This window comes from Eschrichtius robustus, chromosome 4 (genome assembly GCF_028021215.1).
Source record: "Eschrichtius robustus isolate mEscRob2 chromosome 4, mEscRob2.pri, whole genome shotgun sequence".
Taxonomy (NCBI): domain Eukaryota; kingdom Metazoa; phylum Chordata; class Mammalia; order Artiodactyla; family Eschrichtiidae; genus Eschrichtius; species Eschrichtius robustus.
Window position 1 is genome coordinate 135,379,251 of NC_090827.1, and position 16,171 is coordinate 135,395,421.

A 16,171-nucleotide genomic window follows, 5' to 3' on the forward strand; every position below is an offset into this window, starting at 1 on the left:
TGTGCATACAGAAGAGAAGGAATGCATCTAACTATGACAATTCAGGAAGTTGCATTGAATCAATGATAATCTGAACATTCATGGCACCTTAAGAGAAAGGGATGGGACTTCAGTGGATGACTGTGGGAGCACAGTGACAATTCTAGGTAAAGAGAAAGGCGAAAGCAAAGACGTAGAAGTGGAAAACGTGGTGGAATGGTGGATTTCATTAACTGGTTGACACACAAGTTATTTGCTCTGACGTAGCATTTAAATGAATCATTTAAATATAATGGACAAAGCCTTATCCCAGCGCATAAACAGAAAAGCCTGTGTCAATGGCCTGATCCAGTATTTCCTGAGACTTAATCAAAAGAAATCCATGCTTTCTACATGGTAAGAAATCCTTGTTTGTGTCTATAAATGCATACTTAGGCACAATTATAGAATATCAATAAAAAATGCAATAATCTATGGACTGATTGGGCATTTAGAAGTCAACAATTTGGTACTCAAACCCCAATTCTGAAACTCAAACCCCAATTCACATCCCAAATCTTTCACAGGTTCAGACTAACACCAAGGCCTAATAAACCCATCTTGGTTGTTGTAGGATAAACCAAAATGTACGCCAGTTGAACAGCTGTTTTGAAATCTGTTACTTTGGAGACCCCAGGGGGCTTTCTGACCCCTAATCTTGCTGAGTTACAATGGATACCCTAACTGATGTCTGTGTTGCCAGTTCCCTTGTAAAGCAGGATAATAAATATCAGGATGAGGCAGGATGTTAACAAAGGTCATTAGCTATACTTATAGGATTGGAAAACATCCAATTGTCAAGCAGAAGTATGGCACTCCAACCAACACTATATCCTTTTTCCACATGGCAACTTCCTTGCTTTCTCATGGAAAAAGAACACTGGAACATCACGTAAATTGGCTTGTTAAATCTAAAGGGATATGCAAATGCACAGTGATCCATCGAAATATTAATGTTCATGATTGTGGTCTGCCTGTGTGTTTTAAAACCATTAGCTGTAGAACCAGCCATTATATAGTAAATTCTGTATAATCAGGAGGTAGTCATAATAACCTAAAACTTCTATTTAGTTTATATTAAATTATGGAGATGGATGTAGTATTTGTACATACATACCCACCCAAGCTGAGATTTTTTTGTTTTAGAAAAAATAATTAGTTTAAAATTCCATTTTTTAACTAATATTTTACAGCTACTATGTCTTTTCACCAAAGTTAATTGCAAATTATTTTGCGCTACACAACATTAATTTGTCATGCTCTAGTTGGGCAAATAATAGTAAGGCTTATGCTTCTCTAAGTAGTAATTTTACAACCTATATCTGACAATGTCTTTTACTTTTGCCCCATCCTAAGTTCCCTAGGAAATATTTGAATCTAGGATTCATGCGTTTCTCAGATATGGAAATAAACAATTCATTTTGGCCTGACAAAAAATCATTAAGCTATATTCAGATTACCTAGTGAATAACTCACTTCAACTGAGTGGAAATTAAATTAATTGACATCAGGATTCATGAGTCCTTGCTTAAAATAGCTAACCTAATTAGGATCACTAATATTTTACAGTAAGCTAGAGATATGTATGTTTGCCAAATGGCATATTCATTCTTGACAAGTTCTTTTCATGTGAAAGCAATAAGATTCAGAAAGTGTTAAATCTAATTAGGATATAAATCTCTGGCAACATTGCAATATAATATATGTTATGATCCATAATTTTGCCTGAAATATTTTTATTATAAAGATTCAGGTTTCAACTTATATTAAGATTGAACTCTACCTCTACCATCTCCTTTTTAGTAATTGCAACTAATACAAAATAAGTTGCTATCCTTTCCCTTTTGCTCATTGTTACTTCTTGGAGAAGCTATTATTTATGAGTTTATAATGAATGAGTCTGTAGTTCTCAGAATATCCACCATGGTAAAACTGGTTAATTTAGTAGACATAATTTTAGTTATGAAACATCAACTTATTTATTAGCTAACACTGTGATGTCCCAAGGACAAGAGTCAGGTCTTTTTTGTCTTTGTGACTGAAGTCCATGCTAAGCACAAGGCCTGCCACATGGCAGACACACAATTTGAATATTCAAAATACCAGAGGCACACATGTTTAGCCTATTTCATAATATTTCTGAACCCATATAGGCTCAAGACAAAGCTGGCAATTGTCTTACTAATGTGATGGGTAATTATGGAGTCACCAGGGAGTAATTTAGAAAGAAACACTTTTAGACATAAGTCCAAGTCTCTGTTTCACAGATAAGGTTTTTTTTTTAATGTTTTCTGCTTCTTAGGTTGCTCAATTTCAAGAGCTCACTTAGAGAAAATACACTTCCCGTACTTCTACTTCAAGATAGCAGCAGTGAGAGTCTCTAAAACTTGGGTTTTATAAATTATTGTACTTGGATAAGAGCTTGATATTGGCAATGAAAATCTTTGATGAATTATCAATGACCTGATGTATATAATTACTCATTTCACAGTCAGTAACATAAATTGGAAAATATATTCTCTGGAATTAATAATCTTTATTATAAATATATGACATTTGCTTATGAAAAACCAGCTTTGACTCTGGTGCAACACAGGCTTATTTTTCTGCTTTTAATTTATTTAAGATATTTAAAATATAATTTCACCCAAGAGAGTGTTTTATTGTTATAAATAACATTGTATCATATTTCAAATAGCATATGATTATGATTAGTCAAATTCAGTAGATAGAATTCACTTAGAATTGTTATTTTTTTGAAATGACATGCCAAGCCATTTCAAAGGCTAATTTACCCTAGAAAATAGGGAAAAAAAGTTCATTTACAACTGCATGATGGTTTAATATTGTTTCAGTTTAACATTTTAACTCATCTAACCATATGCCTTTGTCTCTGACTCAAACAAAACAAAGCAGAATGAATAAACAAGAAAATGACGAATTCTTTTTTTGTGGAATTATTAAGGAGAGGAAGGTATTTTTGTTTGAGTCATCAAGCTTAAGGTGTCTGTTTTTTCAGTGAATCTCAATGATGTGTAGGTTGTTGGCGTAGGTGGTGCTGGGGACAGAGATGAACCTGCCTCGGTCCTGCTGAGAGTTCACGCTACCGGAGGGACGCTTGCATACACATGACAATATTACTAGGCAGACTGTAAGGGCTTGATGGGGCCACAACAGATACTGTGAAAATGTGATAGAGAAGAATATGAAGTTATGTCAGGGAAATCAGAAAAAACTTCTTGGAGGAGGTAGGGTATGAGTAATAGTATTTGTAAGGATAGTCAAATATGGAGTATGTTAAGCAAGTGAAAACTATGATTCAGATTGGGAAAAAAACCCCAATGCATGTGTATTCTGTATTTTTCATCGGGACAAACAGCAGTAAAAAGACATATAAATCATTATTTTCCAAAATCTAGCTTCCTTGGTGCTGAAGCAGCATAATTTGTTATTTTCCTAATAAAAAGAATTTGCATATGGTTGGGGAGGGTGAGAGGAGAGAGTTGAGTACACTGTGTTTAAAACCCAATAATTTTCAATAATTGCCACAATTTTCTCCCTACGTAGTGAATGCCAACTGGAATCAGCATTACCTATGAAGTACAATGGTGGAAAATGTAATGTGTTTTAGTCTAATTATTATGCTTTAAGCCTTTAGATAAAAAATTTATTCAAGCAAGTGTGGTTTTACTGTGTGCAGTCTATCAAGCAGAAACGAGCATGGTTCTTAACAAGTTACACTACAGGAATACTTTCCAAGACCAGAATAAGTACGTTATTTGGTCAAGTTCATTTTTTATGTACTTCTGCTTTCAGAACTCATGCCTCCCAATTTTTAAGCAGTCTTATGAAAACTAAAATATTTAACAATTACTTATTTCCCAAATTCCTATTATATCTAAAGTATCATAAATTGTTCCTAACCCCAATATGACAACTACTTAAAGAACAAATAAATTGCACTCATTCATGCTATATGTAGAAAACATGATTGCTATTTAGTTTTTCCTGGTCTTTAGCCTGTGATAATTCATTGTATTCAATAGTTTCACTAATATCAATAGCTTCGATCTCCAAGGAAGAAGAAAATATGCTTATCCCACTTGAATAAATGTAAGAATAGTTATCAGCTTTCCACATACATTATTTCTCTCCAGTATTTTAAAAATGGTCTTGTTTAGTGTTTCATTTGATTACCATTTATATATATACAAATATATTTATTTATAAATATATAATTTATGTATATACATATATGCATACACCTACATATATACATACATACTTATACATATAAATATACATAACATATAAATATGTGTGTATATATGTAAGTGTATGCATATACATAAATCTATTTTAATATGTTATAAGTAATGAATATTTATATTTTCTGTACAAAACTTGGAAAGTTTGGATAAGCATGGCAGATAATATAAAGGTCATACATACTCCTACCATCCAAAGATAACCAATCTAGACATCATATTAACCCAGGTAATGCAAATGGAAATCTCAGTATTAGAAATGGTATTTGATAACACAAGACCAAATGTGTTAAATCAGCTTCTTCTTTACGTTTAAAATAAGTTAAGAAGGAATTTTGGGCTAATTTAGATTAATATGGACTAATATTGTGTAGAATTTTCTTCCTGGTAGAAAATTTGACCAGTGTCCCAATGTGCAGTGATCAAAATTGCTTTAAGTGTGGACCAGCTGATTTTCACAGACATAATGACACTTTTATCCCAGCTGTGTGTAATTTGTTGTAATTACAACTTCTATTTAATGAACAATATTTCTGACTGAAATGCATTGACTTTCAACTTTCCCATTATGGCATACTGTTTTTGTGTGTTTTTATCTTCTGTGACACGCATCACAAATAATATGTTATTAATAGAAGTTAAAATACTTACAAGTACTATTCACAAACAACTTAAAGCTCACCCTAAAATAATGTCATTCTTAGTTTCATTCAAGTGTCCTTTCTTGAGAGTAAAAGAAGGAGTAACAGAAAGAGATGGAATGTAGTGTAATCCACAGCATGTCCTAATAACGCTACAGCTGTTAATATATCAATTGTATTGACAGTTGCTTACCAGTAGTGATAACTAATTATTACAGTGCTGGGTGTTCTGTTAAAATCTTGGAATGCTCATTGGATTACATTTGCTCCTTGTGACTATTATGTCGTATGTATTGCAGTAGGAAATTCACTATTCATGAGTGCTTTTCAAAAAGATTGAATTTTGAAGGAATCAATACAGTGAACACAAGAGTTTAGTTCCACAGTGTTCACCATTCCTTTCTGAATTCAGATCAGGCTATTTTAAGTTGTGTCCTAACCGAAATGTAGAATGATCCAGGATAAGAAATAGCATGATGGTGCTTTTTAATGTATCTTTTTCAAAGCAGAAATATTATAATATTTGACTTGTTAGTCTTTTGTAATTTAATCTTATTTTCCATTATATGGCACAGAAATAACAAGTGTTCCCCTCATTTTGAGGTAACGAGACAGAATGCCCCTCATGCCTGTGTGATTAAGTCCTCCAAAGTAAAGATGATTTCACCAGAAATTTTAATCTCTACGTAAATCAAGCCATGGCACATGGTAAAAGGTAGTCCTTTCCCCTTGGACAAAAGAAGCCAAATAGTGGCCAGCTGTGTGTTGGTTTTCTCACTACGTTCATTACTTAGTCATCTTTCGGACAGCCCTTAAACTTAGTGTCCCTTATTACGTTGAGTTATTTTCTGGCCAGTGTGGTAATCTCCTTTTCTCACCTTGGGTGTTACACCTTATTCTACATCCAATACTGTATTAATGTAAAATTTGAAATTTATTTCCTTGTGGCAAATTATTGAATACCTCAATAGAGTTACATAGATCTGTTCAGATTTTCACCGGATTTTCTCGAAACAACATCTGTGTGTTTTGTTTTTTTTTATCTCGTAAAAGCACAACTTGAAGAAGTGTTCCATAAAAAGCAAACCAAGCTATCTCCACAAAAATCACAAGTCCCCAAATCCTATGGATATAATATCTATTTTTGTTAAGGAACATTCAGATGAAGAGAAAAGACTTTTCTTGAAGGATTCCTATAGTAAATGGGAAATAAAACTATTTTCTTTTCTGTGTGTACACACGACCTTTTCTATCATATACACAGTATCCTAGATATGATTGTTGTTTCTCTTATTCTGTCTCCTAGATTTAAAATATTACTCTAGAATACAGCATTTGATTTTCTTAGAATTATCATTTATTTCAAACTCATTCTGAATTGATGGTAAGTTCATGTCAGTTCAAGAAATATTTATTAAATGCCTTTATTTATGTACCAGCTATTGTTCATGGCATAGGGTGTGCACTAGCAAGATGAAGTCTCTGCTCTTACTATCCAAAAAGTTTTTAATTAAACGTTTTAAAAGTTATCCCGCTGGGGGCTTCCCTGGTGGTGCAGTGGTTGAGAATCTCCCTGCCAATGCAGGGGACACGGGTTCGAGCCCTGGTCTGGGAAGATCCCACATGCCGCGGAGCGACTAGGCCCGTGAGCCACAACTACCGAGCCTGCGCGTCTGGAGCCTGCGCTGCGCAACAAGAGAGGCCGCAAGAGTGAGAGGCCCGCGCACCGCGATGAAGAGTGGCCCCCGCCTGCCGCAACTAGAGAAAGCCCTCGCACAGAAACGAAGACCCAACACAGCCATAAAAAAAAAAAAAAAGAAAAAAAAATCCTAATGTGATTTATTAAAAAAAAAAAAGTTATCCCACTGAACATGTTACAAATCAAGTTACAGAAATGCTTATGACTTATTTGCTATAGTTTTAGGATTTACAAGTAGCATAGAGAGAGCTTTTAAAAATTGATAAGTGGCTGCTTTTTAAAATAGAGGTTTACTCAAACAGTAGAAATGAAACTGTCTTAGAGTGCAAATACCGTTTCAAGCTATTTGGCAATGTCTTGACACTCCCAAGGAAAGACTAGATATCTCTCATTGACGGTTAAAGATGTTGAACTGGAATATCCAAGTTTAGGAACAGAAATAATGCCAAATAGCACAGTTCTTGTTGAAGCGGGACTGCAAAGAATCCCCTCTTGCCTTTAAAAGGGGAATTTTCCCCAGTGTGATCCCAACAAATGTGCTTTACCTCTTCTATCATCTGTTTTTGCTTGGCTACAACCACAGTTACTACACAGGCACATATTCAAAATTACGGGGTGTTCAGAGGCTGAGGGGGTGCTCAGATTATTTATATCCCTCCAATTAGTACATAAATAACATATCCCTAGGTGTTTCTAAGGTAACTATGTGATTTGTGAAATAAATTTCACACCATTAGACCTGTCATTTTGCAAAAGCAAATACATCTCATATGATTTTATATGATTAAAAAAAGAGTTATCAATACAGTTAGTACGTGAAGTAAATCTATAGTCCATATAGCTCAACTTTATTATTGTAGATACCTTATATTTAACAAATTAGTATGGCATTTTTTTTTCATCAAATTCTTTCCTTTTAATCTAAGTGACTCCTGGCTATTTCTTGTTTAAAAAAAAAAAAAAAATCCACCCATAAAATGTGAATATTTAATACCACTGGACAACTTTAAAACAGTACTGTAAAGGAAATTCCAAATGAGAATTTTCAAAGTTATTTGCAAATGTCAATGTCATTGGAACACAAGTAGCCCCTAGTTTTTGAAAGTTCGCTTTATGCCATTTCACTTTTACGAACGACCTATACAGTAAGTCCCTAACTTTCAAGTTTTGAGCTTTCAAAGTTGAACATGCATTTGGTTTCAGCAAGGAACCAGAACCTGTGCCATCAACATCAGGCGTGGGCGAAATTGCAGCTTGCCCTCCGTCTCCTATTGCTGACGATCCTTCAGCTCTACCATCTCCCACCTCCTCTCCCTCCTCCAGTCAGTAACTCTTCTTGCCTGTTCACTTAATGCCAGCCCCTGTATGCCAGCTGTTGTACTGTCCTACTGTACTTTTCAAGGTACTGAACTGTAAGATTAAAAGTGTTTTCTTTATTTTTTGTGTTTGTTTTTTATGTATTATTTGTGTGAGAGGTATTATAACCTATTACAGTACAGTACTATATAGCCGATTGTGTTATTTGGGTACCTGGGCTAACGTTGTTGGACTTACGAACAAATTGGACTTATGAACGTGCTCTGAGAGCAGAGCTTGCTCGTATGTAGGGGACTTCCTGTATTAGTAGCTGTTTTGCTAACCAAAAGAACTCCAAAGAGGATTTTTGTTTGTCTGAAAAAAAGGCAAAAAGTGAAAACAGTATTCAGTGTTTGTTTTGCTGGGAGCCATCGTAGAGGCGTGGCCAGCCCTGACCAGCGCTGAGATTGGCACCCCCAAGCTTCTCCAGGAACTGCACTCAACATGTCAACATCAGGCCGCCATACACTGAACTGTGTCTGTGAGCATCTGCTTTATGTCAATTTAGTATCCTAAGGTAATGGCTTCTTTGCTCTATGTCATTTTGGCTTACTAAAGGTTTCATAGGAACACTCTACTTTCGAATAGCTGAGGAAACCTGTATGTGACTAATGTCCTAAAGTGATAACTGAAGGTAGACTGAATAGCTGTTTGTGTGTGTGTGTGGAGTTTTATTACCTGCGTGTTGGTAAATAAAAGTAGTTAAAAAAAAATTAAACCCATGGATTTCCAACCTGAAATTTGGATGATAGGATACCAAAATTGTTTAAAAAGTAAACAATAAAGAAAAGCACAAATTTTTCTCTATAGAAGGGAAGGATAGCTAATATTTATTGTGTGCTAGTTGTGTCAATTATCCTATTGTTCTGTTTGCCTTACAAATGCTTTTTCTTTTAATTACAAAGGGCGATTTTACCCTCCATTTTACTCTTGAGGTCTCAGATAGTTGTATGGGTACCTGTAGGCTGTATGAGTAACTGCAGCTAGTCATTGGAGCTAAGACTGAAACTCAGGTCTTTTGGTCTCTAAGACTCTTGTTCTTTGAAGTATCCCAAGGAACCCCTTGAAATGTGAATATATGAATCATTGACAAGCCTATACTTATTAATAGGTCCTGGGGTCTAGATGTATTAATTTTTTAAAAGTTGGCCTAAAATTTAAGTTTGACAGAAATACTTTAATAACAAAATCTTGCAATTAAACCTTGAATAGGTTTTAAAGGCTGGAATCCTAGATTTATAATGCAGAATATTCACATGTTAATATTTTATGTTGATCACCACATTCTCGTGATCTGATTATAAGAGCAAATTTTTCTGAGAAAAGGACAGCAGTCAGGCAGTAAAGCGATAGTCAGGATAAGAAATGAAGAATCCTTGAAAACCTTGAAGCTATATGTGATGACAATGGGTCAGCATAGGTGGAAGAAATAGAGAAACAACAATTACGATTTTATCTTGAAATTTTAACTAAAACCCCTTCTTGTCCAAAGCCAGGTTTCTTGGTCTGAACACGCAGGCTTCTGCTAATTTGCCTATCTCTTGTATTGAGTTTCCTTTCTAGAAAGATAATTTTAGGAGTTCTATAACACTGAAATCATTTTCACACATATACCATCAGGGAAATTCTGTGTATCAGCCTGTTTATTGCAAATGATACACCATATGTAAAAAAAAAAAAATCTGCTTTGAAATATTCTGAGTGATTTAGCATTCACTTAGTAAAAGTTGATGACAGCTTGTATATCATATATATACGATTCAAATTTTTATTTCTCTCAGTCTTAATCAATGATGATTTCTTGTTACTGATTGGGATTGTGTAATCCAAACCTAAAAAATTCATATTCAAAGATTTATTTTATGTCTATGTTGAAATAGTTTAGATGTTCAGCACAGAAGTATGTTTTGAAATTTGTTAAGTGCTTGCTAAAATTAGTCCTGTATTTTCCAGTTTTAAATTATGTTCTGAGTTCGTGTTATTTTTCCATTAATTTTGAAAATATTTTTCTTAAAGCCCATGCTATTTGCTCTATGAGGAATTACTTTCCTATTTTTCTCCTTGTTTTGCTAGAATCATTTTAAACCCCACTGCTTTCAGAAAATCCCGACCCAGTTTCTTTAATCCCTTTCTTTTTTTTTTTTTCTAATTTCTCTAGTGCTTTGCCTATACTGTACTATCAAATTATTAGAAACTATTTTTAATTATACCAAATGGAGAAGTACAACTTTGAAATAACTTCATCTAATTAGAATAGGTTCTTCTCTACGGCCTTACCACCCTGAACACACCCTACCTCGTCTAATTAGAATAGCTTCTTGAAGAAGGAACTTTAGGAATCAAGAGAACTATAGGGAGACTTTGTAAGCTGTGTATATTGTTAGCCCTTGAGGACAAGGAAATTGTTTTGTATGTAATAGATTTCTAGTGTTCAGACTTCTGAAAATGTTGTCTATCCAGGAGTCTTTTAACCCAGAAGAAGATAAAAAAGTCACATTGAAAACAAAGGCAAATAACTGTATAGAGAGGAAGAGAGTTAATCATTGGGAAGCAAATCATTCTGCAGAGTTTTTGACTTAGATTATATTAAGGAGTGTAGGAGTTTTAATTTTAGTTCTTCAGTACTCCAGCTAAAGGCTATAAATGATATTGCAGTGTTGAGGAATCGGAGCGGGCACTACTTGAAGCAGATAAAATGGCTGTACAGAGAAGTCTATGTAGAGTCTTTGTGTTTTTTCTACACGTTTCGTGCAACTGTAGAGAATTTCACAATATAATTATTTTGTGATGACACTGATGGCAGTTTTATAATGATTATATGATAATAAATGTATATCATATATTATTATATATAATAAATTATAATGAAAAATTTAACTATATATTAGATTATATATAATCTTATAATTAATATTTTGAGTGTTTATATATAATCTTAAAATTAATATTTTGAGTGTTTATGAATTACCAGCTATAATCTTGAATTAGTATAGATTACTATTTCTGATACAGAGAAAGAAACAGAGTTGAAATTGTTTTGAAGAAGATAGTATTCTCCAATAAAATCATTAAGATCTATGGTGCTATTAGTCAAGGTAGAATATGAGTTGCTGTAAAGAGATTCCAAAGAATAATGGATTAACAGAGTGGAAATTTATTTCCTCTGATGTAACAGTTTGGCATCTCAGGCTTCTGGAACAACTCTGCTCCACAAGGTCATTCAGGATCTCAAGATTTCTCCATTGTATTATGTCTGTCTACACCTGGGCCATTGGCACCTCCATCTTGTTCAGTGAGAAGAAAGGAACAAAAATGGACCTCCAAGAAAAGTCATTTCTTCTTAAGCAAACAATGTGAAAATTGTAGATATCACTTTCCTTCCCATTCCACTGAAGGACTTAGTCACATGGCTACGCCTTCAAAGGAGGCTTGAAAACATTTTGCCTGTAACTTGGTAATTATGGGAAAAGAAGTCAATAAACTTTGGAAAAAAACTAGTAATCTGCTAAAAGGAATATTGTTCATTTGCCTTCTCTCTTTAGAAGCTGTTAGTTCGAATTACAGTGTTGAAGATTGGGCAGAAAACTTGTAATTCATTTTAACATACTTTTCTCCTGGGATGCCATTTTTAATTAAAATATTTAGGAAATCTATTTGATGTTCTTTGTTTCACGTTGTGTACCATAACTGCAATAGAAAAGTAGGAAAGAAAATGGTCACCTGGAAGACTACAGCCTCTTTTTATATATGGACTCCAAAGTGAGTTGTTTTATAGCAATAGGACAGAAGAAAGCTTTCATATAATAAATTTTCTTGAAACATTATAGTTATCTCTTTTAGCTCTAAGGTAACCCAGGAAAATCACTGTTAAAGGGACATCCTATAATTCTGTTTTCAATTTTAAAATAAATAATAGGTTATAATAAGTTATAATTAACTTTTTGTGACTATGTTTCACTGTCATTCATAGATGTTCCTGAGTCTGTCTTTGAAAGCTATCAGTTCCCATGCTTGTTTTTAGCATGAAAAAGAGTCATTTGGCAACATTTCAGACAGAAATGGAAGTTCTAAAATAATAAAATACATTCTTATGCTTTCTATCTAAGCTGACTCAACTCTAATGGTAAAAACAAAGGTGAAACCATAAACAGTTGAAATGACTCACAGAAAAATAATAAGAAAGAAAATTTGGAAAATTAAAAGTTCAACGGAAAATAGTCTAATTAGAAAACTCAACAGAATGAGCTCTTACATAACTTAAGACCTAAAAACTAAGCGCAACCCTAAAAATATATGTATGTATAACTCTAAAAATATCTAATAAACCAAATGAAAACATAAAAGGATAGATTCCACATTCAGATAAACTTTCTACTTTGATATTTAAGGATCATAATCTGCTATATATAGTCTACCAAGAGTTCATTGTGAAAAATCAAATTGGGAGTCATTTGGGAGAAACCAATCTAGATAAGTGAAATTATTCTAGAAACTTAATATGCAGATTTTTTTATTCTCAACATGTACATTGATTAAATAAGGTAAGCAATTTGGACTTTTATTTAACACAATAACATTTGTAACTACGGAATCTCTATTTACAAATATATCTCAGAGATATTGCAGGTTCAGTTCCAGACCACCACAATAAAGTGAATATTACAATAAAGCAAGTCACATGAATTTTCTGGTTTCATAATGAGTATAAAAGTTGTGTTTACACTATACTGTAGTCCATTAAGCATGCAATAACATTATGTCTAAGAAAACAATGTATACGCCTTAATTAAAAAGCACTTTATTGCTAAAAGTTGTTAACTATCATCTGAGTCTTCAGTGAGTCCTAAACTTTTTGCAATTGTAATATTGAAGATCACTGATCACAGATCACCGTAACAAATACAATAATAGTGAAACATTTGAAGAAATGCAAGAATTACCAAAATGTGACAGGAGACACAAAGTGAGCAAATGCTGTTGGAAGAATGGTGCTAACAGATTTACTTGACACAGGGTTGCCACACACTTTCAATCTGTAAAAAATGCAATGTATGCGAAGTGCAAGAAAGCACAGTAAAAATGAGGTCTGCCTGTACATGATTCCTGAAGGATAATTGTACACAATAACAAGAGTTGAAATAAATGTACTATGACACTCAAGAAGTAGAATAAGGTATAATATATAGTGGGAAATATTACAAAGAAAGGGACTAAACTTTGCTTTAGACACAAGAAGAAATGACCCTTGTCCTTATCAGGACTAATCCCTCAAGTGTTCTTCCTTCGATCTTCTTCCAGTGCCTGTCTCAGGAACCCTATCCCACTGGTCAGGCCTTATTCAAGATGTTAACTGTTCCCTTTTTATTCCTCTCCCTCTGACTTTTAACATGAGTAGGTTCTCTGTTTTCATGAAGTGGAGGACTTTCACCAAATTTAAGCACCATTGTATGAAGGGCTTTCACTGTCTTGTTTACCAGCTGTATCCTCATCTCTCAGAACTTGACCTTCACTGTTCAGTTAATACTGAATTAGTAATACAATCTTACCATTCCTTCTTCCTTAACACTAATACTGCTCACATGTATGCCTATACCTTCCGATTCCATTCATTCACAACCGATTCACTTCTGAGAGCGAATCTGGCGTTCCTCCTCACCACTCAATGGGAAATGTGTTCTCCGCCATCACCCAAATCCTCATGAGTTACAGAAAACTTCTCAGCTCTCCTTCTCCTCCAACGATCCTGCTGCACTTGAAATTAAATTTAATTTTTCTAGATTATTTTCTATCTCCATGTTCCAACAGCCATTTCTTGTAGTTCGGTTTCTGATCTTTTGTTCTTCTCTGTATTATAAATAACTCAGAGTCCCTTTTATGTAGTTGTCTTTCAAATCTAAATGTCTTATTCTAGTACAAGTTGATGAAGCATTATGTATTTATATTTTTTCTACTTAAAATTCTCTCTATCTCTACATTGCAAATTCTTGCTTCTTCACTAAGATTTAGATCAAATAATTAAAGCATCAGTTTCATTATGGACCCCTTGCTTCATTATGGGAAATCTTGAAGGAGTTTTAAGCAAAGGCTTGCATTATCACATCCTCTGCTTCCTTTTGCTACCCTAGTGCTTCATTATTCCAGTGTCACTTTCTCCAGGATGCACCTGCAAAATTCTACAGCTTTTTCTTTATTTGGAAATTTATAACACTTATTGCCAGCAATGCTCTTTAGATATTTATTACAAAAAGCTTACATAGGGACTTCCCTGGTGGCGCAGTGGTTAAGAATCCACCTGCCAATGCAGGGGACATGGGTTTGAGCCCTGGTCCGGGAAGATCCCACATGCCATGGAGCAACTAAGCCCACGCACCTACAGCCCGTGCTCTGCAACAAGAGAAGCCACCGCAATGAGAAGCCCGTGCACCTCAATGAAAACTAGCCCCCACAAGCTGCAACTAGAGAAAGCCCGTGTGCAGCAACGAAGACCCAACACAGTGAAAAAAAAAAAAAAAAAAAGCTTATGTAGATTTTTAGTCATACCTGTCCTCTCTTTCTTAGTGAATTTTAAGTTTCTTAAAGTTTGTAAATCTTATAATGGATAGCAAATTCGTACTAGCTTATCAGCTGATACTTCTTGGATAAATTACTTAATGAATAAATGAGTGAAGGAACTCAAATGTTGGCCTCTGCTATTCTTTTTTTCTTACAATATAATATAACCTTATGGTTATGAATCACCTACCTCAGAAATACAGATCTTTAACCAGATCTGCCAGCTGGGCCTATGTACACACAGCTCAACACTGCTTTCCCCACATTTCTCTGGCAGTGAGTGAGAGGGAAGCAGAACCACCGCAGTGACTCACCCCATTCCCTACATGTCCTAATACAGCCCTAACAGTCAGGTTTAAAATCATATATATTCAGCCACCATTATTCCCACCTGACATGTCTTCGTTTCTCTCTCTATCATAGTGTAAGCTCTTGCTTATAATTTCCGAAGGTGATGGAGGGCTAGAATATTTCCTAAAGTAGGAGCAGGAATTCAGTAGCACTCAGTATCCTGCATAAAAAGGATGATTTCTTGGCCTCCTTTATTGTATTAATGTACCTATTCTTTTTTTTTTAAATAAATTTATTTATTTATTTTTTGGCTGCTTTGGGTCTTCGTTGCAGTTGCTGTGCACGGGCTTTCTCTAGTTGTGGCGAGCGGGGGCTACTCTTCGTTGCGGTGCGCGGGCTTCTCATTGCAGTGGCTTCTCTTGTTGCGGAGCAGGGGATCTAGGCGCACGGGCTTCAGTAGTAGTTGTGGCATGTGGGCTAAGTAGTTGTGGCTCGCGGGCTCTAGAGCTCAGGCTCAGTAGTTGTGGCGCACGGGCTTAGTTGCTCTGAGGCATGTGGGATCTTCCTGGACCAGGGCTCGAACCCGTGTCCCCTGCATTGGCAGGCGGATTCTTAACCACTGCACCACCAGAGAAGTCCCTAATGTATCCATTCTGATTCTCAAATTTTTCATGATTGTCAAAGCACCCATCATCAGAATAATTTAGGAATTACTTTCTATATTTCAGTAAGAATTGAGGTGGAGGCTTGCAGATAGATGTGTTCACAAATGCAAAATCGGAAATGTTACATTTCACAGCTCTGGGGGATGGAGGGTAATCAAGACCTGCCCATCACAGCTGCAGCTGTCCGCCAAGCTTTGTCCTCCTGGGAGACTTCCTGGAAGGCCAAGCGAAACTCATGGCTATTGGACTCTTCTGCAGATATGACAAGAGCTTTGGGCCAATACGGCGTTGCATTGCAAGGCTTCCTAGGTGCTTGCACTTGAATTCCTTCTCTTGCCTGCTTTGCCTTTCGCTGACCTATGACTCATTTTGTTCTCAACAAAGGTCCTTTGATCTCCCATTTTGCTCTCTGTCTTCCTTGTTCACATCTATCTCCTAGTTTTTACCATTCACAAACACCCTGATTCTACAAGTTATTCAACTCTATGAAATGAGTCAGAGGCTCACATGCCTATAGGCGCTAGGTCGGTGATATAAATAAAGAAATTCGGCTTGAGTGAAAACAGTGGAAAACTAAAGGGGACATGACTGCATTTATTTCTGATTGATGGTTGCCACAGGGGAATATGGGCCAAATATAGCCAATATTAAAAAGGAATTTTTTAGACTCTGCAGACTAAT